The sequence below is a fragment of the Pangasianodon hypophthalmus genome, chromosome 2, assembly GCF_027358585.1.
Source record: "Pangasianodon hypophthalmus isolate fPanHyp1 chromosome 2, fPanHyp1.pri, whole genome shotgun sequence".
NCBI classification, from domain to species: domain Eukaryota; kingdom Metazoa; phylum Chordata; class Actinopteri; order Siluriformes; family Pangasiidae; genus Pangasianodon; species Pangasianodon hypophthalmus.
This window is the reverse complement of record NC_069711.1, coordinates 13989996-14016351: the sequence shown is the minus strand read 5'-3', so window position 1 is coordinate 14016351 and position 26356 is coordinate 13989996. Positions and strand designations below refer to the sequence as shown.

The 26356-nt window shown below is 38.1% G+C and overlaps 1 protein-coding gene and 1 long non-coding RNA gene across 2 annotated transcripts in view; one reads left to right on the top strand and one right to left on the bottom strand.

The window, feature by feature from the left end:
• Positions 1 to 5959: 5959 nt before the first annotated feature.
• Positions 5960 to 26356, top strand: part of cfap100 (cilia and flagella associated protein 100) — a 50241-nt gene continuing 29844 nt past the window's right edge. The window contains exon 1 of the mRNA XM_053230529.1: positions 5960 to 6355. The gene's annotated coding sequence lies outside the window, so the exon portion shown is untranslated. The remainder of the gene's footprint in view (positions 6356 to 26356) is intronic.
• Positions 6349 to 14968, bottom strand: LOC128317609 (uncharacterized). Its single transcript, XR_008301134.1, has 3 exons — positions 14919 to 14968; positions 12054 to 12286; positions 6349 to 11325 (listed from the first exon to the last, which is right to left on the bottom strand). It is a non-coding gene; the product is annotated as an uncharacterized LOC128317609 (long non-coding RNA).

Sequence of the window (26356 nt, the reverse complement as noted above, 5' to 3'; positions counted from 1 at the left end):
AAACAAAAGGACAAAAATCTTTTAAATCACTGAATACAGGCACACACACACACACACACACAAGTCATCTGAAAAGACACATAGTTTCTTACACTGTCATTTCTGTTTCACACTGGAGTCTCCCTACTTCATGATTTGGCCAGTCAACATCTGCAAAAGAAAGAAGAGTATTGAAAGAATTCGCAGAAATGGTTTGTGCAGAACTAACTCGTTTCTGTTGATTTAGTCTCACATTTGTACAGACAGGCACATACATGGTACTGGTTTTGAAACTGGGCAAAACCATATAAACATGGCTTTTTTCTGGATCTTGGCCCCAGCACAAGTGGTTTTAGTTTTGATGTATGATCTGTGACAAGACCACGGTGGTCAATGCTGCTTTGAGATTTTCATGGGGTAATAATTTCTCAGTAAAGCTAAAGGCTCTTTTGTCAATATGTGTAGAAAGTCCTAGTCTGTGTCTTTGTCTTGTCTTGACAGTCTACTACTTTAAAGGAAAAAAGCTCACTATACTACACTACACTTTTTTACGCTACAGCACACTTTAATGTGCATGCAGTTACACTAACAGTGAATACATTTAAAGTGTGTTATAAAGGAATAACTATTGTACAAAAGTATTAAATTCTAAAGTTATATAAAGTTATAGAACTTAGATGTTATTTTGTAATTTAATAAACTAGAAGTAGAAGTGAGTATACTGCTTTCATAAGTAACTTTAATTTTAATACTCTTAGAAACTCCCTGAATTTTGTTAATACTACAACAGGGCAGAAAGAAAACAGGTAGAAAAAATGGTAGGAAAATTGGAAATGATTTAACCGTTACATTATTTCATAATATTTTTTTAAAATTCCCTATTAGATTTCATTTTATAAAATGAAACATGAAATTTATTGAATGTTACATTGTTAAATGCCAAATGTTGAAGATATTAAATTCACATGATACAAACTATTACACATTCTATGCATAATCTATGCATAATGTAACAATTTAAATAATCTAGTTATTTTCAATTTTCCTGAAGAACTGTGCATTTTGCTAGTGACCTTAATGTTCTATTAAGTTCACCTGCTACCCTTCAGACAATTCTTTGACAAATAAACAGGCAAATGTCCCCACAAGGTCAGTACTGTCAGCTAATCCTGTCCTTTGGGACATTTGGTCCCCAACAAGAGGTAAAAACACACAAACATGCATGCATGCACACAGGGGTAGCCACAAAGCACTTCCTATCCCAACATATAATTGAGTTTGTTTGCCATTCTCCAAGGTTACTGTGTGTCTGTTTGTGTGTGTGTGTGTGTGTGTGTGTGTGCGTGCGCAGGCTTTTAGCTCTTTGCAAATACTAATATGACACACGTTGTGAGGAGATTTTGTGTGGCTGGTCCCCACATAGAATTTTTTTAGATGCAGATTTTTTAATGCTTTTATTTATATAATAAAGATCCAAAGTAAATGACTTAAACAAAAGTGCAAACAGGTTTATGCCTCCAGTTGGGTGCCTGATGACAGTGGCATCAAATCCTCATGTTGGACAAAGCAGTCAGTATTTTCTGCACTGGAAAAGACATTTCATGAAAGTTGGTCTTAATATTAAATTTTCAGACTGGCTCAGAGTAAACTAATTCAGACGTTCCTGAATGTGTAAAGACTTAGTAGATGAACTGAAAGTTGGTGCTGCTGCTGGCTCACTTGTCTGTGTCTGCATGCCAGCTCCATTAGGTCATAGTGATACCCGGTTTTACATGCACGAGAGCCTCCAGCATCTGCAGCCAGTGAGACCAGAATGCATATGAGTCAATTAGAAGAAGAATTTTAAAAGGGTTTGGAAAAAAAAAAGCTTTCTCAATTTAGTCAGGGGACAAAAGAACAGTATAATATAATGTTCCTGCGATGCTGTGTGTTGCCCTGACATCCTGTAATAATAATTCACAGTCTGAGCTGTGTCAGGTGAAAATTGATGGGAAATTTGTACGCATACATCATACACCAGCTCAGATACATTAAAAGTCATCATATCCTAACTTTAGACACAAAAGAAGTCTGAATACACAGTGACAGACTGAGCCTCCAGCCAATCAGGAGACATACGGGAATAGCATGACAGAGTAAACAAAGAGGAGTCAGTCTGATATTATCACATGAGACTGAAAATGATTCGGGACTGATGGAGGTTTAGCTTTTTTTCTTACTGAACAGCTAGGACATTTATTTATACTTGCGGACTTATTATCCAGTTGCGAAGTTGTTTAGTTAGAGAACTCACAATACTAACATGGTGTGTTTGTGTTTTTGTATTTCAAACTCATTGAATTCAGGCAAGAGTGACTTATATAAGCTGTCTGCTTGCCCTTGGTGTATATTTATTACTCTGTATTTTGACTAGCATGCTAACACTGGTTCATGCCTACAGTGTTTGACAGGCTGGAAAACAAAATACACAGATTAGATAATGAAGTCCATGAAAAATATGGATTGGGTAATAAAATACAACAGTGAGTCAAAACCTGAGTGAAAACCTTTTTGTTTTGTTTTTTTACCATTTATTTCATATAGGTGTCTACACATCAGTGTGTTGTAAGACAATAGCATCTGGTTTCACTCTTTTACCTTGTCCTGTGATAGCCACATTGATGTGCGCAGTAAAAGTTTTTTTTTTTTTCGCATAATGCTTCTGTAATATTGAGGATAGCAGCAGATAATTATATCCTCAGGGCTGTGAATAATTGGGCCACTTCTCAAATTGTGTACTATCATGCTAAATAGTGTGTCAGTATGCCAGTGGTGCCATTACTGTTTAGGCATACTACTACTTACGACATACTACTGAATCCTGTATGAAAGTGTGTTGACTTTGCAGAGTGTTGGCACTCACAGCTGTGAGATCAATCCATGCAGTGGAGACCCCACATCATCAAATATTCTTCCACAAGTTGCTCGCAATGGCATGTTTCGAGGAGAGAGAGAGAGGGTGAAATTCCAAATTCTTACATGCTGCAGCTTTATTATTTTCTGCCTTTTACCATTTTTGGACCATTTATAGTCCAGGATTTTTACACCACATTGGCGTGTTTTGAATTTAACACAAAACAAACTATCAAAATAGTTTAATACAATTTTAAAAGGTGATCTTCAAAGAACGAATGCATGTAAATCATTTTTAAAACAAATATTGTTCATTTTGTTTTTGACTCCATAATGTATCATGCAATTAACAGTTTTAAACACTGTTCATTAACCCAAAGGAAAGCTGTTAAATACTTTCAAGATGCCCTTAATTGGGCTTGTAAATGTGCTTTAACCACACACACACACGTGTTTGTGCCCACAGACAGCTCGCAGTTCCAGTTTTAGAGAGAGAACATGCTAATTCACTGACCACTTACGCTTCCATAAACATGTGAACTCACACATATCTTAGTGATGCCAGACACGGCAGCTTCCTTCCCAATCAAAATGCAGAATCCTGTGTTTCCATGGGAAGCCAAACACATAAACAGCCATGCATTGAGTGGCCTTTAAAGAATCTATTCATCAGCCAACAGAACTAGCACACAATCAGACAGCTGATGGAGGAATGGACCACTGCTTTCACAAGAAGCCATCTGTGTCATGTGTTTGTGAGTGTATATTTGCTTTCTGAGTAAAGAGTCAGGTTGTAATGCAGGATCACAGTTACGTTTTCATTGATTATGGTGCTTGTTTAAATCAGGGCTGGAACAGAACAGAACAGAATGGAGCAACTGCTGTGGATGGATCAGAAAGACAAGTCAAATGTGATTAAATTAGCCCTAAGCATCTAAAAAATCTGTACCCGAATATATGGGTACACCCTGTCCTTACTTCTCTCTCTCTCTCTCTCTCTCTCGTTTCAGTACATTCCCTCACAAGACTGCTCCTGACAGGCCAGCAAAAATGATAGCAGAATAAATGCTAGTGAGTTATAGCTAGTCACTGAGGTGAAAGAATTTTTCTCATATACAGTCAGCTCCATAAGTATTTGGACAGTGACCCAATTTTCATAAATTTGCCTCTGTACACCACCACAATGGATTTGACTCTGTAAAAAAAATGGCTGTAATTCCTAAACGGTTAATGCAATATTTTTGTTAAACCCCTTGAATTAAAGCTGGAAGTCTACACTTCAGTCACATCTGGATTGCTTCAAATCCTTTTTTGGTGGCATACAGAGGCAAAATTAAGAAAATTGGGTCACTGTCCAAATACTTATGGACCTGACTGGATATCCAACAAGACCTTGCACTCTACCATCCTGCCTGATGGAACAGTCCAGCATCAATCCTCAGTTTGGCTAATGGTCTGCTATTAGGCCTCCCTTCCTGGTGTGGTAAAAAACAGACTACAACTTGAACAAAAATCTGAAAGCTTCCTGTTTAATTCATTTTTAGAACTGACTGGTGGTTTTTGTAAGTCAGACCACATGGCTAGATATATCACATTATGCCCTATTTATCTGATTAAGCCCTGAGTAAGCAGCAGTTTATGCTTTAAGTCAAAACAGAGTAACACAAAATTGGATGGAAAAGTTAAACCAAAGTGAGGCCAAGGATTCCAGAGAAACAGAAACTGAGCTTCTGCTGTTCTCTTTAATTACACAAGGCATTTAGAAAATGTCACATATATATATATATATATATATGTGTGTGTGTGTGTGTGTGTGTGTGTGTTTCAACCCCCTAAAGTTATCAGATTTGTCTGGATTACAAATGACACTTACCCAGATTGTTGCAGCCAGTATTTTATTGCAAACATGTATGCTGTTCAATATTATTTAAAAACTTGAAAATGCTGCTTGCATAAGTATTTAACCCCTTCACACTAGTACTTGGTAGAACCATCTTTTGCTGCAATAACGGCTTTAAGTCTGTTGGGATAAGTTCCTACCAGCTTTGCAAACTGTTTGGGAGTGATTTTCATCCATTCTTCCTGGCAGATTTGCTCCATGTTCTTCACGTTGGTTGGCTGTTGTTTGGTGACTGCAATTTTCAAACAGATACTCAACAGGATTCAGATATGAGTTTTGATTTGGCCTTGTGTTTGAGATCACTGTACTGCTGATAGGTGAATTTTCTCCCAGTCTTTCAAGTTTTATAGCAGACTGCAGCAGGTTCTGTTCTGGTGGTTTGAGTGTCCAGCACAGAAGTGTTGCTTGGGTCTTTTAAACACCTCACCTGGGTTAAGAAACAGTCCTCCAACCAAAAATGCCAAACAAACACCAGTGCTGTGCTCAGAAACTGACACTGATAAATGGCATGAGGATCATTAAGACAAATTATGCATGCAAAAAATGAGCTATAGTCTCTAACTGTACACCTACACAGAGCACCAAAAAGGCAGATGCATCCATTAAATGCAGAAGGTAGATGGCCTCTGATTCTTTTTTTTTTTAAGTTACCCGATTAACATGACTATCTACCTTCTCAAGTTAAATTCCTGTTAGATGCAGTATGACATCAGGGTGAGGAACTAAGAAGTACTGGGAGTTCAGATGTTTGTCTCTTCTGACCAGCAACACTTGGAATGTGGAAAAAGGTGTGTGTGTGGGTGTGTGTGTGTGTGTGTGCACGCACAGTCTGTTATTGCCATAATTTACGTATCACGGGTGTGTGTATAATATATAAACCCATGGGAGCTTTCTAGATGACAGAAGTAAAAGTGTAGTTAGATATATGCAGTCTAAGTTGGCAGTTGTTTCACCAAAACAGTGATTCCACATACACTGATTTTAAAAAACCTTCCTCTGCTAATTCTGTTCTGTTTAAAAACCTCCTCCACCAAAAAAGGAAAAAAGAAACTTCATTCAGATTTGATGACCTTCTTCTATAGTTTTGTGTTTTCCTACAACTGCCTTTAGCAAAGTTTGACCCTTGACCTGTACAGTGGCCAGCTGTGTGCCACTGTTGGGAAGTTATGTAGGGGGGAGTTTACTGCATCCTATGTAAGCTTGTTATTCCTGTCATACAGACTTTCTGAGTGGGACCTGGTGTGTGTATGCTCCAGTGTGTGCACAGCACACAAAAACAGTCTGTGTTGGCGGAGGCTATTTAAATAAATGTAAGTTCCAATTTAAATAAAAGCAGACTTATACAAGACTGGTGATAAAGTGCAACTCAAATAAAGTAGTGGCACAGTACAAAGACAAACTGGCAACAATTTTATAAATGTTTTTCAAGGGGATTTTGGAGGTGAGTGAGGAAGTAGATTGGTATTTCTGCTCAGAGCAGTTTTGGACACTCATCTACACTTTTTTCAAACATTAGCTGAAGGAAAATGGAGCAGCAGAAGAGACCCAGGAGAAGCGGTCGTGCTGAACAGTTAAGCTCAACTAGTAAGATTTTAACATTTTCTCTGGCTTTTTCAAACGAGAAACCCATCAAGACAAACAGAAAAGAAGTAAAAGATAATTTATTAGGCCATAGTAACTCCCACAGCTCCAAAGTCTAAGGCAAGACTTTGTTTCTTATACTAGGTTATACTTACAGTATGTATCCTAACTTTTTAATTTACAGCCCTTCCTATAATATCACATTTATTTTAACCTAATAATTTCAGCTGTGATTCTTTGTGACAGGTTTAAACTTATAACTGACTAGCATCCACATTTCTGTTTATGAACCTAAAGGGAGGCTCATATAATTTACCTCAGCCTTCAGGTTTATAGCTCATACCACTCTCCATGTGTCACTCAGAATAGGATAGGCTCCCCAGTTGGAAGCCTGGCTCCTCTTAAGCTTTCTTCCTCATGTCATCTCAGGAAGTTTTTCTTTACTGCTGTCACTAGACTGGGATTTCTGTAAAGCTGGTCTGTGACAATGCCTATTGTGCTATATACCTTATAGTTTAGTAAATGAACTAAATTGAATTAAATTTTGCTGTCCCAAATACGTCCAGCTATTCCTGTCAGTGAATTTCAGGCTTCCTCTGAAAGGTACTTCTTGCTTGAAATATCATTGCGGCGTAGCTATGATGCCATAGTTTTAGACAGTTTTGTCTAGAAACTTTATTGTGGTTCTGTGACTGATGCATTGGCAATACAGACACAGAGATATTTGTTTATTTTTCAACTTACACACTCAGTGGCCAATTTGCAGGTGCACTCACCATATAGAGGCATATAATTATGAGCTGTAGTCCCTCTGTTGCTATGCATGATTTGTCACATTTCCCAGTACCCAGGCAGTTAATAGAAGGGGCACTATAGGACCACACCTGATGCTATTTGGGTGTTCTTCACACAGCAGTGACACTGACATGGTAGTGGCATTATAGTGTGTGACACAGCAGCAATGCTGGGAATTTTGGCATGCTAATGCTGGGTTGAGAATCGTCTGCTTACCAACAATACGTATCCGATGGACACAGCTCAGCAATGACACTGACATGGTAGTGGTATGGTAATGGACGTGGAGGTGGAACAAGTGAATCAGGTGCAGTAGCATTGTTGTGATTTTTAAATACTTTATTGTCACTGCTGAGAAACAGTCCGCCAACCAAAAATATCCAGTTCTGTGGTCAGAAACTGACACTGCTGAAAGGCTAAATAATGATCATAGCTATAGTATTCAACTTCACACCTACAAGGTGGACTTTATTATGTCTAATACACTGGCTAGTAAGTACACACTGTTCAAACCCCAGCATTGCTGCACTTGCACCAGCTCCATACACATTACAGTATCAATGTCAGTGTCACTGATTTTTGGCAGTGCTGAGACTGATCCACTAGCCAAATAATATTTGGTCAGTGGTGCTTCTATGGCGGTCATTTCCTATTAATGTACAGAGCAACGGAACAGTCAGGAAGGGTATACCTATATATTTTTACCTGATAGGATGACCAGCGCAGGTATAAAAGTAAAAGAAACCCATTTGTATTATTTTTACGATTATAAGTCCTTATAAATAATAATCAACTGTATGTGCTACAAATATAGTAGATTTGCCTTGTTGTGCATTTGGAGATTTTTGCTTTGCCATTCAGTCCTGTGTTTCATAAAAACTTTCTCTTCTACCCGAGACAGAGCTGAATGTGGAAGGACTGCTTAGGTCTATGAGTGAAGAAATAAACCCAATAGAAAAGTGCACAATATGGTGTTTGTTCAGCCTGGCTGTTCTCTGGCCACACACACACACACACACACACACACACACACACAAACACAGATAGCTTTCCCAGAAAAGAGCACAAAAGAAATGCACTACGAGCTCTGTTGCTATTGGCGAGCAAAAGAAGTATCCTATTCCTCCTCTCTTCTCCTCAAGTGAAATATCATATGCTGGCTCAATAAAGATATGCACAGTGGGCAGAAAATGAGAGAACACATATCTACTGAAAGCACTTGGGCAACAAAACATACACTCTGAGCAAACTGAGTGATATCACCCAAGTCAAAAAGTAGTTTATGCAAGAGATGAGTTGCACACCTGTATCTGAGGACGGCACTGATGAGAAAAGAGAGAGGACAATGTATTTCAGTTTCAGTTTTCATGTGCTTTATTTCTCTCTCTTTATAATCCCTTAAACATCTGACCATTGAATCTTCAGAGAAGGAAATCCTGCCTCAAGCCAAAACAGCACAATCTGCTTAGTTAAGCTGTAAAATGTATTAATCAATTGTACACAGACTGTACACAAGTCAGTGATTCTGCTCTGTCTTTTACAAAGGAGCAGAGAGATAGAATGAGAGGATGAGGGAAAAAGGGCTTACTAACATTCTGTAACTGGCCTCATCATCAGCTGACCATGGCGTCAGCACATGGAACCCGTGAGTCTGTTTCCATCAAGCCACAGTCTACAGGGGATCAATGGAGGGCCAGTTGTGTGCTATTTTCCATCTTATCTTTCTTACAAACACACACACATACACACACATGTTTGTCTTTGTCTTACTATTCTTGTGAGGACCTTGTGGCTCTTCTGTTTGTTTTAAATAAAGGCAGTTTTCCTCATGAGGACCAGCCAAATGTCACAGAGCCACAAGGTCAAAACTGTCAGATATTCTTATCCTTGTGGGGACATTTGGTCCCCACCAAGATATCAAAATATGCCCACACACATATAAACACAAACTGAGCAACCTAAACCTCAGTAGAAACTTGCTCTCAGGATCTCAGTCTTCATGCCCTTATACAACCATTTTAAAAGTCTTACAGAAGTGTTAGAGAGAGAAAAAGTCTTAGAGATAGAAAGAAGAAGAAGAACATCTTGTTGAATGTAAAGTCACGGAGATATTTTTCGATAACCTATGACCTTTTATCAGTATTTAGTAGCTAGATAATGATGCTGTTCTGCACTGAAAAGGAAAGATTCCACATAATGTTTATATGCATGCACTGTTATACTAGCTCCAGAAAAAAAACCCAGCTGGTTTCCATTCCACACACAATCATGTTCTCTCTCTCTCTTTTTCTTGCTTTCTCTCCAGAGCTCTTTTAAAGCACATTCCATATGTCATATTTGCAACACACACACACACACTAATCATATTTATGTGCTGCATTAATGAGATTCCTCATGGCAGTTCCTTAGGAAAGCCTCTGAACAACTTTCTGACAAAACCATTCTCTCAGTGGCCACTCAGGTTTCTTACATGGACCAACATACACATTCATGGTGGGTTGAGATTTGGTGTTGAAGAGAGCAGTTGCAGTGGGGAGCAAACATCCTGATGGAGACCACTCTCAAAAGGATAGAAATGCTTTAAAATTGGACTTTTAGATTCTGATCCTTCAATACTTTAAAGCTTTTGTTAAGCATGCTATTAAACATGGTTCCAATAGTAAATTTTATTGTAGGAGTCTAATACATTTCACAACATGATGGTGCAACAGATGTCTGCCTGGGTTGTGTGTCACTAGTGAATTTCAGAAGGAGTTTCTCCAGCTTACCATACTAGATAAGACTACGATGGCTGTGAACACCTTTAAATTCCTTTTGTAATGTTCATATAGCTACACTGACAGCTTGTGCCAAACTCCTTGTAAGTACTTGACCAGTAAAACACAGTTCTGAATCTGATAATGTAGAACATAATAAGATTATTATGTATAGTATTGTACAGACACAGTGCAATGGATAGCTAAAAGTGCACAATACAAAGGATTAAGCAGACTGGTACTCAGGAATGATCACTTTTTAAGTAACTGCTTGGGTATGATTTTAACCTAATTTAATGCGATTATCCTCATTATGAACTGCCAAAAGATCTCCTTATCAGCAATACCCCAATAGCAATAACTAACTTTCCATTTCTACTGAAGATGACTGAACCATATACCTACAGTGAGCTTAAAAGTGCATTTTAATATAGAAAATTTCACTTTTGTATAAGTGCAATTTTGTATAAGTTCTATGGTAGATATGCTGTCAGAAAAAGTGCTAATATATAACTTTAGGGGGAACAAGTGCTTCCTACTGAGGTGGCCTGTCTTCTGTATTTTCAGTTCTCTTCTCTAGGACCTAGAGAACGTGTCATCAAGTAGACTTTCTGGCAGATTCTGAGAAATTCTGGCAGAGTATGTATTGTTTGAGTCATACCCCACCATACACATCAACCTTCCCCCCAAAATAGTTAATGATGCTAATTCTGCTAATAAAATGATGCTAATAAAAGGATTCCCAGCATTCAATGGGAGACCATTACATTACAGTCACTGAATACAGTGTCCTAAGAGTTAGTGCACACCATATGATATTCAGCCACCGAAAAACTGTGGTGGAAAATTTGTAAGAGTAAAAAGAAATCCCTGTTAAAATCTACTCTTATAGATAATTTAATTACAGAGCCACCACTACTTGTCACATTTTACACAAAACTTGGGACTGAGATAGTCTTGATTAAAACGGAAATGCTGATAGAGATGTGCATCCACTTGTCATTACCAATTTCTCCTCACTTACATTCTCTTTCCTCACTATTTTCCCCACACTTGGCCTAACAGCACAAGTTTTTTCAGGCTAATAGCTAATAACAGTGGTTTTCCTCATGGGAACCAGCCAAATGTCCCCACATGGTCAAAACGCTCAGATATTCCTGTCCATGTGAGGATATTTGGCTGACCCCCCAGTGCAGCATGTAATGAAAAACTAACAAACAAACACACACACACACACAAACAAACACACACAGCACAAGAGTACTGCCTACATCTATTTATACATTTAGGTCTTGATGGTAGGATATTATTCATTACTTTATTACCTATTTTTAGAGATTGTACATATTGGGGAATGGGTTGGGGCCAGAGAAGACACAAGTGCCAGAACTGGCCACAGGCCACCATTTGATAATCCTGGACCTATAGAAAACAATGTTTAAACACATTTAATTCATTGGAACATCACTTGATATATACCATTTCAATAGTGTATCATATCAGTATGTAAAGTTTAAATGATGCTAAAAGTTTGTTTAGGTTTTGGCCTGCATAAAAGCAGTGAAAGTGCTTGCTAGACAATCAGACTTCACAAAACTCCAGCAACCCAACACCTGACATTGTACAACACTGTGCAGATTGAGAACCTCAGATCAGCTGTGTGCTATTTAAATGTCATGTCCTCAAAGTAGATTCATGTATCCATGTGTATGCTTAAGCTACGCGTTATTTAAGTGTTATTTATAACTTGGCAGGAGGTGTGTAGATGACAATGGCAACTCACCCTGCATGGTAACTCTTTTCTACAGTGTTAATAACACAACAGTGAAGTGGTTTTATGCACAGGTTTTTGTTGTTAATTTTTCTTTAGCAGATAGAATGAGAGTGAGATTTAGCAGCATTCCTTCACACTTTCTCTAGAGAAGGAGCCCCATTTTATTTCCCTTCCACAAGGAAGTAGTGTGGGATTATGCAACCACTATAATTACCGCACTCCTTTGAAGTGTGGGTGTGGAGGTGGTGGGGGCTTGCCCCAAACAAATAGCGCTGCTTTTTTCTCTGACACTCATGAAAGTTGTGATGGTGGTGTTTTAAGGTGGCTGCCTTTGGGCTCCTCCACAGATTTTTACAGAGCAGTCAATAGAAGTTACCTGATCATTAAACGCAGAATATGTGGTCGTCACTCGCTGACACACACACACGCACACACTTTCTCTACATGGAAGTGGAAACTTTGTTGTCCTTCATGCCACAATGTCCCCTATAATTCACTCACTGAACTTCCAGTCCACGTGAGGCCCCCGGAATTCCAGAACAGCTTCGGATCACATGACGTTTTTATGTGGGCACACAAAGGCACAATATTGTACCTCACTGGGAAGTGCTGGGTGAGGAGAGGAGAGGAGAGGAAAGGAAAGGAAACGAGAGAGCTAATATGAACATATTACTTCAAGGAATATTTCACAGTCTGGCTTGCTCAAAATACAGTGCATCTGTTTAAGGTTTTATGAGCTGAGAACAAGTTCTTTGACTTGAGTAGTCTTAAAGCACCAAGAATAAACTGCAGCATGAGAGACACATGATCTGCCTGGAAATGTTAGCATTAGTAAATGGCATGAGTGCATTGACCTGTGAGTGTTGTGTGAGCATGAGGCACACTGTCGCAATGTCACCTCTGAGCAGGAGCATTAACCTTGTTAGTAGATATACTGGACATTAGTCTCGATAAACTAATAAATTAAATGAAAGGTTGCATTTCTGGGTCTTTTGGCAAAAGTAGTACAAAGGTAAATAATAAATTCAAGCTCTATTTAAGATTTGAGCTAAAGTAAAGAATCCATAATATAAAATGTGCTGCAGAGTAATGGTGTCTCACAGTTCAAAGCAGGATGGCCCAGGGGAAAAACCTGAATTGGCAACAGTTTTTTACAACTACTACATAAAGACAGCAATAGAGATAAAGGAACTGAAAAAGTGCATTAACTGAGACAGAGTGATATGCAAAAGTATACCTATTTTAAACCTTGTCAAGCCAGGATTTCTTATGTCGAGATATAAAGTGAACCCACAGCTGGGAGGGGTGGCAGGAGAGTACTGCGTACACTCCTCTCTCAGTGAAGCTTCAAAGTATTCTTCCTGTTAAGGGTCATGTGCTACGTAACTAGGGACCAGTTTGTTGGCCAGATGACCCTGCAGGGATAAACAGCCCACACTAATGTCCAAATCAGGAACCTAACTCGAGAAGACCTTAATGACTTACTAAGGATTTTCTCTGTAACTATGTGCATTGTTCCGGTTAAACTTGTAAAAATACCATTTAAAGGATAAAGCTATACTCTTTTCACACATTCAGTTTTTCCGTAAATGTTCTGGCTGAACCTGAGTTGGACTTGAAATTACATAAAAGTTGGCCAGTCAGTTTGCCAGAACCAGACCTAATAAAATCCCCAGTAATGTTCTTGGTAGGCTTGAGTGTGAGCAAAAGCCAGAGCATTACTTCCTAATATGATGATGGTTTATAATGCATTAATTCTGTGACTTGCTTTTAATCAGCAGATTCAAACATAAGCTTAAAGCTAGTAAACCAGCAGAGGAAGATTGCACAAATTACAGTATGTTAGATGTCACGTTATGACTAGTTTGAGCCTGGCAAGGTTCTGAGAAAGGGCTGCAAAACTGAAAATCAGCTAAATGAAAGTTAACCTTGTAATCTTTTCACGTTTTGTGTGTGAAACGCCTATCACTTAGCCAAGTCTTGGTTGAATTCAGCATGATCACCGTTAAACAAAACTGGATTGTGTACTCTTTCAGCTCACTAGGCACTTAGCATAGTTTCATTATCTTCAGTAGCAGTCACCATATTTTCTTAACGTGTAAAGTCACTGACAGATCTAGTGCCTCACTTTCATCCTGCCATGTGAGAGGAGCAGCAGCTGCATGCTCAGTCACGCCACCACACATGTATGCCCATCACTCATCCCCCATGCCTTTTCATCCAACCCATCCCACTTTTGTCTCCCGCTTTGCTTGTCATGCCTCCTTTCATTTACTGTCATGATCTAATACCTTCTGTCATAGAACCAAGCTGGCAAAATCCACAGTCTTCACTTTTTCTGTCTATTGTTCTGTTTCTCACTGTCAGGAAAAGTTAATTGGTGTGATGTTTTTCTCCTTATGTGTTGAGCTTCTAAGGGGACTGTATTAAACTCATGGATTCAGCTGCACTGCAGATGGATACCATACCAGTGTCAAATAATATTAAAATCCTGGATCCATTTTGAAAACAAATCATAATTGTTGAAAAGTACAGTACATTTGAGCTGCTATATTTTCGGTGGTTTACCACAGTGTAATAGTGAGCAGATAAAAGTGGCACAGAAGTATGTTGGCTGCTCTTTCACATATTAGGACAAAACACTGGGACGCCAGCAAAAGGAAACGCTGTAACAACTCTAGAGAGTGACCTGATGTCAAACTCCAGCACAGAAAAACATACTTTCCTCTCACCTGGTCTGGAAGGAATTGGAGCGAAAGGTTCAAGTGAGGTGCTCAGCCAGCTCTACAAACACTTAGGAAATCCTTTTTTGTGTTTGTCTCAAATATATACACTTGCGATATATACAAGTATTTTCTTCAAAATAGACCTAGTTATAACATGCTCATTCAATAATATTTTGAAAAGCTGGATGTCCCCAATTATTTTTTCCAGCAGTGTACAGTAATCATATATACCAATTCCCAATGTTTTGTGCCCTGTAAAATGCAGTGGCTGGTCTGTGTTTTGAAAAGTCAGTTGTATGGAATGCTGTGTACTGAAAGAAGTAATTACAAAGAATGCCTCAAATTATACACAATTACGGTACACATGAAACAGCGCACAAACATACAGGAGTGGCATTACAAGGTAAGTCAAAAACACACTGCACTTACATACACGCCGAATTAACTGCTAGTGTGAGAAATCACAATATAATAATAATAATAATAATAATAATAATAATAATAATAATAAATACCCAAATCACAGCTGTTTTGTAGCAACATGCACACACAAAATGATCACAAACGCTAAAGAGAACAGGATAAGTCTTTATTACACAATATACACAGTCAAACTCAGATCCAGCCCCTGCTACCACTGTTTCTACTAGTTTCTACTTACAGTCCTAGTTAATCATTCATTTATTCATCTTGAAGCATATTATTCAGTACTGTAAACTGACTCATTGGCACAGGAAGTTGTGTTTGTGCCTCACAGCTCAGAGGCCATAGTTTCACATGAACCAAAACATGCCGGTAGGTGGACTGGCTACTCTAAATGTCCCCTAGCTATGAATAATATTATGAGTGTATCTGTGTGTGTTGCCCTGAGATTGACGTGTGTCCTGTATGGGTATATTCCTGCCTCACCCAGTGTTCCTGAGATAACCTCTGGATCCACCCTGACTCTGATTAGGATAAAGCACCTACAGAAGATCAATTTTATGAATTATTCGGGAACTACAGCGAAACTAATAGGGAAGGTATGTACTTATGAAAGAGGAATGTGAGTCTGGACCCCACACCCTGAGAGTTTAAAGTCTTACATCTGTAAGGCACTGAGTAACTATCATTAAGACAACCTGAAAAATGGATAATGGAAGAGGAAGCAGACCTCATGTATATCACAATGCATCTGATTTTTTTTTTTCAAGAACAGAAACAGCAGAGGACTGAGAAGAGACAGAGAAATGTACAAACTATAGGATCAAGTCACCATCACATTACAGTTTACTCTGCATATGTAAGGACATGCATCCCCATAGGAAGCCTCATCAGTATTCTGAGGACAGAATGCTTCAGCTACATCTCAAACTCATCTCTCGATTGAGTGAGAGTGTCAGAGAAAACAATTCAGTCAGTGACAAACACTCAAATGGATGAGGTAAAAGGATGTGTGTATGTGTGTTTAAAAAAAAAAAAGCCCTGGTTTGACACTAATCTGCCTGAACATATGAACCAACATACTGTATGTGTAGTCATGCATGATCTCTTTATTTAAAGTCCATTATTTCTCATTATTGCCTCCCGTTTTTTTGTAAAGGGCAATCTTTAATCAATGGCTAGAATACCACAAATAAGTCAACATAGACCACAATTTTACCTTTCATCCAGCATGTACTGTCAGCTCATTCTTTACCTTTCTCCTCACATTTCAGCACACCACCTCACTTACTCATATTGCTCTGATCCAGAAATGAACAAGCGCCACAGAATGCCACACTACACCACTAATCCCCCTATTCTTTCTCTGTGCTCTGTCTCCTTTAATCTTTGTATGTGTTTGGCTGTCAGTGGAGTTCTTGACACTCTATTCACCTGTGGGAGTGGTGAAATGGAGATCACATAAAGCCGTCTTCTACTCTCCCTTACTTTTTTGTCAGTGCTTCCTTATTATTATTATTATTATTCCTTCCACTCCTATTCTCTCAGTACTACACGCCTCGCGTTCAATTTATAATCTGTCAAAAACTCAAATGCACCGTGTGTGTGTGTGTGTTTGTGTGTATGTAGTAGTAGTAGTAGTAGTAGTAGTAGTATGATTAAACAAACAACCTTAGGCAGCAGGATCCCCAGCATCACTGTACAGTATAAAACTGACATTATGGCTCATTTATAGAAATAAGTCCCATTTGAATGGGCTGAATCTTCTAGCAGTTCCCTGTAGCAGCCCCAGGGCTCTCTCTCTCTCTCTCTCTCCTTGAAGATAAATTCCAGTGTCATTTTAACATAATGTATACTGTGTGTGCAGTTATTATGGATATGAACTACAACAAATTTCCCTAAAAAAAAAAAGTTTGCTTGAAAATCAACTTATTAGATAAAGGCAGTTGAAAATGCAAAACATTTTTGGAGGGATTTGTAAATTGCGCTTTAAATCCATGTTATGGGACTATGGGACTACTTTTTTAGAGAAAAGAATTTGTTGTTGTGCAATGTACACATGGAAACAGGAAGCTGCCACATGCATACCACACAACTGCAGGGCCATGACACACCAAACTGATGTAGAATGACTAATACAATCAAGGCTGACTGAAAGTTGCCTCTCATGTATTCTGTGAAAAGATGCACTGTAAAGACTACACCTGATGAGAAACATGGAGGTACATTCTTCACCAGATTGATAACTCACCATACCAGTAGAGGGCAGTAGTCTGTATCAGATCTTTGTCTGCATTTGCAATCTGTTTTTGTGAACATTAGCACTGAAAGTAACCTGGTGAAGAGTAGCGCATTTATAAAAAAAGGCATTGGGTTAGAATGAATACACTACAGAGGTGGGGTTATGAATGCTGCTGCAACAACTAATCAAATCAGCGCTTCTCATAAATGCTCTGCTCGCCCAAAAAAATATAGATAGCTATGGCAAATGAGCTTCTGGAATAATTTGGAAATAATGCACAGAGGAGCAAAATTGAATAGGTAATATTTTGTGGGTGTATTCTCTTGAGAGTGATTGCTTGCTTTGCACTGATTCATTATATGCTAAACAATCAGAGAACTATCTCCTGTTGGCCTTTGACATTGACTCATCTTGCTCAGCTGACCCTGATTCCTGCTGACAAGGGCCGACTGGTGGGAGATGACTGGCCACTAATATTTGATGGTTTCTGACAGCTGACAGTCATCATGATAAATGTAGTTATCAAGGACCAAAATTTCCTAAACTTTCCTAAATGTAGTTATCAAGGTCCAAAACTGCCCAAAAACTGCCAGTATTTCAAGCAAACAGGTTTTCTGTTCTTTTCTCAGTACAAGATAATGTTACAAAATTGTTGTTACAGCACATATCTGGTAGATGGAGGTTAGGCTGAATAAAAAAAATTAAAAAAAAACACTAAGGCATTCCTTCAAAGCAGAGCACAAACACACAATTAGAAAGTAACTAGAAATTCGAATATCTTCCAGGCTTGATGTCTTAGAGCTGTGATTATCAACCTGTCTGTCACGACCTACCAGTTGATCAACAAGGCATTTTTAGTAGCTCGCAACCATCCGTGTACTGTCAATATCACAACACCTTTTTAAAAATACAAAACAAAAAAAAACATGCAGTGGTAAATATCCGCTCTTGGACAGGGATTAGCCCAAGAAAAACATGGCCAATTACAGTATGACATTAGGTTACCTTTGCAGATAACTGTTTCCAGCTGCATAACATCAACCTGCTGTTAAGCTACGTAGTTGGCAATTGATAACTCCCTATGTGTACTATCAATGAACGACCTCTGTTCAGGAATCCAAGGCCAAGCAATGAAAGAAGGGGAAAATATATCATTTCCAGGCCAAATAGGGGGAAAAAATTTGCTTTTACAATGGTGAAAGAAAAGACTGCCTGCTTGATATGTCACCAGGCTTTAGCATAAAAGGTAATTAGGAGCACCATCACACCACTTACCATCCAAAATTCAAGGATTCATTCCCACCCAAAAACGAAATAAAAGACAAAAGAATTTGGGAGTTAAAATTGGTTTTAAAAGCCCGGCAATCACTTTTCACAAAACCCACTGACAGAGCTAAAGCTGCAACTGAGGCTTCACTCTGTGTTAGCTATCTCCTTGCCAAGCACAAGAAGCCCCTTTACAGACAGTGAGTTTTTAAAAGAAGTGATGACTATCACCGCTGACACATTATTCACGGACTTTGAAAACAAAGACTTTAAAAAAAGAAGAAGACATAAAAACGGCAATTAACAAGCGTGCCGCTTGATCCAGCAACAGTAATGAGAAGAGTGAAGTTGTTATCCGATCCGAGGACATTTCTGATCAGATTCTCAAGTATTCTCAAATACATTTAGTTACAAGATTTAAAAAAAAAACAGGAATTTAAATAGGAATATAAAAAATGTCAAAAATATTTTGAAAGCAAAGACAAATCTTTTACCATAGACCCTGTAACACCAGCTTAGTTCCAACCTCTGACCCCAATTTCCTGTTCACTTCTCCATTTCACATATATAAGCTCAGAGTTTCAGGACCACTTTGCGAAGTCTTGCCTTTGGATTATCCTCTGGTCCTGCCGTTTGAGGCCAGATTGTGTTTTAACCCTTGTTTCTACGGTTTTGGATTTTGGACTGTGTTTGTTTCTGTCAATAAAGCCCTCCTGCATAGGGATCCTAAACTTTCTCCCGGTCCAGCTTGTTACGCACCCCTATCTTGCCGTCAGTTTAATCCCCATCACAGCTGTAGAGTGGTTTACCTCTGTGAAATATTGACCAGATAAAATTGTCCCAGATGTGTGCCTGCTTCTATTTTGCAGAGGAGAGAGAGAGAGAGAGAGAGAGAGCCCTGAGGCTCCTACAGAAGGGAATGGAAGATGTCTCTAGTGGTAACCATTTTCCGTTTAACAGACCTTTGCACAGATCTTGCGCTTTAGCATAGAAAAACAGATCTTCACATGAAACCGATCCTCTCGTAGGTGGCAGCGTACAGAGAGTGTGTTGTTGCACCATACATCCCTGCCTATCCTACAAGCCACTTGTCCTAATCTAGGATAAGTTTACTGTGATCTCAGATCAAATAACCATAAAAGAATAAAAAGTCAAGATTAGCTACACTGCAGATTCATGTCCTTTTCATGTGGTGACGGTACACACATGCATTCTTACTTTTAAAGATACACACATCTGTGCCACAATACAACATGTTGTCCTTCTTTTGTGTGTCCTACTTTAGCCACAGAAAATGGGTGTTTTTAAGCCTTATGCCATAAACACAGATGAATTACAGACCAAAATTCCCCACATGGAGCTAACTATTACAGTGTTCAGTTGTGTCAGGAAGACCCAAATATAAACTATTTTAATGGAACAATGGGGAATTTGTCATGTACTTTGCCCAGGTTCCTATGGGGCCTTGTTTCAGTTCTAAAATAAGTGATAAGGATAAATTAGAGTTTGGTTCTCTCCTCCTTTCTACAGTTGTTAACACAATTGACTGTCATCCACCTCCAGTCAGTGGGTAAGTCAGATGTTCACAAAAATTATTGGAACCTTAAATTAACCTTTGTTACCTTAAGTGATCATAAGTCACTTTTACACAGTAAATGTCCTTATAAAAAAAACATAATGTGCAGTATTCTTGGTCAACAATGGAGAGAATACAGCTGGAGGTAGTTTGATTGTACTGTTAATGGCAGATAGGTTTCTGGGATGCTGACAAAATGGTTGGAAGTTTCTTTTATATTATAGCAGTATTTAATAGTACACACTCAAGTATGTCTCCAAAGCCATTTAAAAAGACACATGTAAATTCCACATGTAAAATTCAAACACCAACACCATACTGTAGTGTTTTTGTTTGTTTGTTTGTTTGTTTGTTTGTTTTGTTTACCTGTTGGCACTACCTGAAGCTTAACATACTTATCTTCATTCATTGTAGTTAGAAAATGGAAAATTCTAAGCAAAATTCTTTGTGAATCATTACGTACCTTACACATGGGTGGCACAGTGGCACAGCAGGTAGTGTTGCTGTCTCACAGCTTCAGGGTCCCTAGTTTGATTGGGTTACTGTCTGAATGGACTTTTTCCCCCACCTCCAAAAAAAAAAACCCAGCCATTCAGTGGATTGGCTATGCTAAATTGCCCCTAGATGTGAATGCATGTGTGTTTGGTGCCATGAGATAGACTGATGTCCCATCCAGGGTGCTTTCACACTTCGTGTCCAGTGTTCCTGCTGAAATAATAATAACTGCGATCCTGACCATGGTAAAGTGGTTACCAGTCAACTCATGTAACTTAGGTTACTTGTGTAATGTAGCTTGAATATACTTCATATGATGTTAGCTAGTTTCCAACATTAGCTGGTTCACATATCCGGATACCAGCCAGCTTGTTAGCTAATTATCTCTAGAATAGTTTATTGCCCTCTCATTTGTATGCACCTTTTGGGACTTTTTTTTCAAAATTTGTTATTGTCACTATTAGTAATAATAAAAAAAGACAATACTACTTCTCAAGACCCAGAAATAATACAAAAAATAGTAATGATAATGACTGCAGAAATAATATTCCAAAAATAATTCCAAAAATAATGGAATAAAGCATATTCTACCATGGAAATATGCCAGTCGAAGCATTTATTACATTCTTGATTACAGCTCCAGTAACACAACAGAGGTGCACAGGCCTTTGTGCTAAATAGAGAATGAACGAACAGGGTTATTGTGTATTAAAGAGGACACTACTCTGGAATTCCATATCCCCTTCTCTGCACACATACAATAACAGAAGTTAAAACACACTTATTCACATGCATGCAAACTCATGCATGTCCACAAGCCTGTACACACATACATACATACACACACTCTCTCTCTCTCACTCTCGCTCTCACTCTTGCTCTCTCTCTCTAATAGACACAGATAGAGTCTGCTGCCTGCCTGTTTGCCCACAAGCATTAACAGAGTTAGCAGGAAAATAGGTCATAGTGCTCTGGAAAAGGATGTTTGTTGGTGAGAAGGGTACCATATTCCCTTCTCAGACGTCCATGTGTGTTATTAGGGTTGGGGTAGAAGATCGCTCTCATGCTTTACAAAGATTCTGTCACATGAACACATATAGAAAAATGCAACTTAAGATCCTGTCCAGGTCTCTTGATCATTCTGAAAGAGTCTTGATTTTCTACTCTTTCCCCAGTATTTCTTTATTCTTCCATATTTTCCCTGTTTTACAATGAATTGTCACTTCAGAAAATTCAAAAATCAATAAATGGAACACCACTTTACATTTGATGTCATGACACTAGAATGGCACTAGAAAGTTTTTTTTTATGTTTTTGTTACTTTGAGCCATGCGATGCCCCCAAGAACAGGGCTTTTCCTTTTTTAGTAATAAATAGGTGCAGTAAAATGCACATAGAATGCAGGAATGTATATAAAATTACACCTAAATGCCCATTACCCACTACTTCTTGGGCTTGGACAATCTCCCTGTTTCTGAGGTCTCAAGATTGGCAAGTATATTTCTGCTGTAAATCACATGGCCAACCAAATAAAGCTAATTTGATTTCATTTTTCAAGTCTACATATGAATCCAAACTGTAATGTTTATTTCTAAATGAATGCATTAATGGCTTTAGAAGCAAGGAGAGTTACATTCACTGCTGTGAAGCTGATCCACAAGGTTGTTGGTGGTTAATTTTCCACAGAAATACTTTCCACCTCTAAGCAGCATAAGTGTTTTGAGCCAGACAGGATTTAAAGCAAATGCCCTAAAGCCTCATCAACAGTTAAGATGGAAAGAGTTACAGGAATGCAAGAATACATACAAACACACACCACATGTTCCCACATATGCAGGTAGCCTAGAGGAACATATTTACACTTTGTCATGGATCAGTGTATGGACATCCAGAATGTATAAAATTCATTTTCATTTATCCATAGAAATGGTGGCACTGAATTACTGTTTTGAATACATTGAATTTAGTGATTTTTTATTAATGTTTTGAGAACAATCCCTTAGGAGCCATACAATCCATATTTCTCTTGATCATCAATAATAATGTTTAATATAAAGGAAAATAACTTTATGTCTGTGAATCCTTACTAAGAGCAGAAAGTATAACTATATTTCCTCTATTTTAGAAGCAATACGCAGATTATAAAACATGGCACCTGAACTATAGAGGACTAAATGATTTTGCTTCACAGTACCTAAGGATACTTTTTTGTTTACTATAATCTTGCAGAGATTGGAAGGTACAGCTTCTTTATCAGTACCTAGAATAATGAAGACTATAGCAGGCAACTGAGGTTGTTCCTATAAAGCTTCCCAGGTAAGAAATAGCCTTCATGTTAGTGTTCAAGACTCAGACACAGTCTCAATATTTATGCTGAAAGACAACTTACTTAATGAGGCAATCTTCTAAGCTCCTCAGATAAAGATGCATGACTGAGGATTCATAGACATGGAACTGTCAACATGGGATGTTGGTGTTGTCGCCCACGTTCTCTCACACGATCACTCAATTTTTAGTCTGACAATTGAGTGACAGGATGCTTTCTGTCAGCTATTGACCTGCTACAGTTCCTGCCTGCACTGTGATCACTTTATACACCATTTTAAAGGTACACTCCCACTGATGGTGGTGAAAGGACCTTCTCCTTTAGTGTTTCCTCTCACCCTCCTGATACTCTCCTTCTGCTTCTGTTCCTCCTGCTTCTCCATCTTGGAGCCATTTACACATGATTTGCTTTAACATGTTCATATTAAGATTCCTATTCACAATGTGCTCTTTTTTTCCTGTTGCTTTAATCTGGTTTCTGTAGGGTTTCTGTATAACTGCTTTGTGGCAATATTAAACCTCCTACACAAAATGTAACTGAAGCTAAATTGAATTAAACAGTCTTGACTTCTGAAGATGTAGAAGTGTTTTCTGTTTCTGCTACAGACCTCTTGTCTTTCTTAAAACTGTTAAATTAAGCAACACTTTTAGTTCACATGGTGTACACATATAATCTTTAGATAAGAATATAGAAGCTAATAGTCACTGGCTAATAAGCAACCTGTTGCCTTCCTGACCAAAGTCTGTTTTACAGAAGATGTCCACTCTGACACCACACTAGCAATGCTCCCAGACAGGTATTTTGACCCAAACAAGACCTCTTTTTATATGAATTAAGGCATACAGGATATGTTTAGTATATGAGAACTTGGTCTTGATATTACCAAAAACCAAAGGGCACAAGATTAAAATGTTTCGTTTGTCATAAATGACAACTTTTGTTAATGAAGCATAATCCAGCATTGTTAGCAGTACAGACAATAATAGTTGTTATGACAATAAGAACTATAATAAGACAATAAGGTTATGGCTAAGGTTAAAGTTATGAATACATATTACATTATTTGGAATGAATAAAAATTCTGTTTTGCTGCCTGTTAAAGCCCTAATGAAAAGAAAATGAAGCTTGTGTGATTTTTTCTTCTCATGTGAAATATACAAACAGTACCCAAGGTGCCCATCAGTATTTTAGATTAAAAGAACTTGCCAGAAAAGATCATTTAAAGGGGGTGAGTTATGAGATCGTTTAGTTATGACCTAAGGGCCATGGCTTTAAAAGTGGAGTAATGAGCACATGAGCACCAAAATGGTTCAGAGCAAGTTCACTTTCAGCCTATCCTTCTGAAATGATAGTCAGAAGATTTAAAGTGCTTATTGCTAGTTTAATTGTTTCACTGCTTCCTAGTCACTTGATGCATGTTAGTGCCTTTACAAACAGACAGAACATAGAGTTCATGGCCAACACTGGTTGCTGCTTTCAACTGCAAACATTTACAGACACTTAGCTGTCAGTGATAAGGACTGGGTCAGTAGCATGTGGTTCATTGAGAAAAAAGCAGGACTTTTTTCATCAGCAAAGAGGCAAAGATTGCACCATGTATGCAAATCTCAGACTAAAAAATCTGCCTGAATTGCACAGTTTAATATTTCTCTTACAATCGTCTAGAATTTCAAAAGAAAAAAAATGATCCTTTAGGAGCACATAAAAATCATGCTCAGCAGTTAATAATGTCCTACAAGAAATACTTAATGCAAATCATTTGAAACAATTGGTTCATAAACCTGATAAATTTTAGAGCCAAAGGATAGGCATTTTTTAAACCAATATTTCCCATGAATCCATCATTTTTATTACTTGTCACACAGTGACTCCATAAAGTTCCAATGTCAAGCCTGTCACTAGTCTACAGATGACTGCACATTATCTTTACAGCTGAGATGTATAGGTTACTTTATTGACCCCCCCCCCCCCCCCCTTTTTTTTTTTTTATAACTCTGCCTGACTTTCTTTACAGGGTTTTTTGTTTTAAAAACCTCTTACAGGCAACATACTGAGCCCAGAATGCATATTCATTCACATATGGACTTCTTTTAAGTCTCTATTTAATGTTTTGGCATTTGCTAGCTCTTCAGTGCATAATAAAAAAACAGAGGCCAAAATAACACATGCTGTATTTTGAGACTTGGGGCTGCCTATCAGAAACACATGTAATTCTTTCTGTACTTTTTCTGTATATATGCTTTAATTTGCTCTTCTGCATTTAAATGATCGCAGGCTCCGGTGGGAATTTGTCTCCCGCAATGCTGTATGCACAGAGACAACCCCCCCACCACCACCACACACACACACACACACACACACACACACACACACACACACATACACACACACTCACTCAAATATACTGACCACAAAATTATTCTTAACATAATACTGTCTGAGTAACACGCAGACATACATAAATACATAAATAGACAATGATTTATTAAGTAACAACTCTCACTTGAGCAACACTTTCCTATTACTCAACAGAGTGCTGAATTCAGCTGCTTTTTGCTCAATACTGTCTAATACTGTTGCCTTCAGCATAGTCATGGAGGCACATCTTTTCCAACTTTTCTGTCTTCTTTAACTGGAGACCTTGACTGAGCAAATTCCTTTCAAAATAAGATTTCTTGGCAGTGACTGGGAAGGATATTATAACATGTTGTTGAAAACTCATTTTGGGAAGACCCCGTCTGACATAAGGCATCTGTCATGGAAACTCCATCTGTCCAGCCAAATGATTTTGCTGATAGTGCTTGGCCAAATGACTTCAGCAATATAAATGAATTTTTTGAGCCTAAGATCATAGTGGTTTAAACATTTCCCCTGTTATAAGTAGCAGAAATCTTCTTCTTAGGTAGCTTAGGCTTTGTCTAGCAGAACATCTTCACACTTCTCTCTCAGTAAGGCAATGATTTTGGATCTGTTGTACTAAGAGGCTTCTGCGACTAATTACAGTGGACTATAATCCAAGATTTGTTTTACAGCACACCATATAGCTAGATTTGCTTAACTTGCACTTTAATGGAAAACGAAACAGGATTACTTAATAAGGGATAAATTCAAAGGTCAGCTAAAGATTAGACATTCACTACTGTCCTTACATTCAGCAACTATACTGCTACTATAAGGCTATTTTATTATATGTCGTGACTTGATTAAACAAACTGCCTTATTTTTCATATTTGTTTAAAAAAGTATAAAGGTGTAATAATTATGATTACAACAAGAGATTAAAGAGCGGAGATTGTCAGCTGGACGCAGGTACAGTGAAAGTTATTTACGATGTCCAGTACTGCAGATATTATCTTAGGGTTAATGTTTCACTCTGGTATTATTTTACATTGGCCCTATACTCTTCTAAATCAAGTAGAGCATATTGAAGTATTTATTCTAAATGTAACCTAGTGAGTTAAGTGACAAGAGTTCATCAGTGCCAGAAAATCCATTTCATTGAATCTATTTACATTGAGTTATTCTTTTTTCACACTCAAACACATATGCACATGTGCAGCAATATGCAAATGCACCAGCACAATAATTCACAGAGATAAATTCAGAACGAAAATACACACATGCA